Source organism: Penaeus monodon, chromosome 28, assembly GCF_015228065.2.
Source record: "Penaeus monodon isolate SGIC_2016 chromosome 28, NSTDA_Pmon_1, whole genome shotgun sequence".
NCBI lineage: Eukaryota > Metazoa > Arthropoda > Malacostraca > Decapoda > Penaeidae > Penaeus > Penaeus monodon.
The window spans coordinates 7,357,584-7,359,009 of NC_051413.1; the positions used below are offsets into that span (position 1 = coordinate 7,357,584).

The following is a 1,426-nucleotide window of genomic DNA, read 5'->3' on the forward strand; positions in this document are numbered from 1 at the left end:
TTGTTAAATAAAAAATCTAACTTTTATGTGTAAATCATTAAATACAGTAAATATTTCCAGATATCCAGTGAATTCAAACATGATAGTTGGACTGGTTTCTTATTTGATAATGAATTACCAGCGAGGTCTATCAGACTACAAAATCTATGTGGCTGATGTTTGTTGGTTTTGCCTGAGCATCGCCACATGCTGGGATCAAACTGGCTCAAAGACAGCAGAGGATGTGCAAGTGTCAAAACCATATCAAAACCAGTCTTGTAAAATGAAGTTTCAACCTTTTTTTTTAATTTCCATACACTGTATCAACTTATGACAATAAAAAGAAACAAGAATAGCAAACATTATAGACAAAATTTCTGTGCATTTGGCTGCAAAGCAAAATTCAGAGATTTCCTATATCTGAAGAAACACAATGCTATAAATGATCTTTTTACTCTATCATAATTCAGTGATAATGTATTTTTTTTTCTTTTTTTGTTAATACAAAACATCAATTAGTAACAATTGTTTATTATGCCTTGTCCTAACTTTTTGATAGAGAAATTATGACAATGTATTACACTATTCTGTTGTTAAATTTCTCTTAAATTTCAAGAACATGAAAATCCTGTAAGGTTCAGATCACTTATTTTTATGGATAATGATAAAACTACATAGGAATAGATCTTTCAATAAAAAATACTTGCATTTTAGTATACCAACACAGCCCATCGCCTTTAACCAAAACCATACGAACTCCGATCTTGTCAGCCCACATGACACAAGGCAGAAATGACATGCCAGCCGTGTCAAGACCTGAATTTCCAGCTGAAACCACGAAACGAAAACCACGCCATTTTGCCCATTCAACGCCCATCCCCGTGGAACGATTTCAATCAAAGCAAGCCCTCTGGCCCTTGTGATTCAAGGAAAGGGGAAGAGACACGTGAGTTTCAAGAAGAAGGGTATCAAGATCCCGACGTGTTGACATGACTGGAGATTATCAGCTGTGAATGGTTGACGTCCGGGAACTCACTGTTAAGATGCCAGGATGTGGATGTGGGCTGGCGGCGCTGTTGCCATATTCGTCACTGCGAGAACCCCCGTGTTTGGTGCTGTTCTTCGTTATTTTCTGTTCATTAGTTTTATATATGAAATAGTATTCTTCGCGTTATGTGTATGAAATACAACACAAGTACTTGCTTACTTGTCACTTTTCGTTGCTTTTTGGGTACTGATTTTGTTTTCTTTGATATCCGAGGGTGATTTGGTAACACTGATGAGCCGCCTTAGTCTTTTACATATCGCCATATCAACTTCTAAAGTCTGCTTCCCGATACCTGTTGCTGCATTGTATTTGGGCAGCTGAAAAATGCTCCTGGAACTTACTGTGGGATCATTTATTTGCAGATATGGTACATATATGGGAATCACCACGGTATATGTG

The 1,426-nt window shown here is 37.0% G+C and overlaps 1 protein-coding gene across 3 annotated transcripts in view; it reads right to left on the reverse strand.

Moving 5' to 3' along the window:
- Positions 1–1,129, reverse strand: part of LOC119591347 (cyclin-D-binding Myb-like transcription factor 1) — an 11,382-nt gene extending 10,253 nt beyond the window's left edge. Inside the window, exon 1 of one of the 3 annotated variants that reach the window (XM_037940080.1) lies at positions 687–1,009. The gene's annotated coding sequence lies outside the window, so the exon portion shown is untranslated. The other 2 variants (XM_037940082.1, XM_037940081.1) reach the window with 2 other exon arrangements.
- Positions 1,130–1,426: the final 297 nt, after the last annotated feature.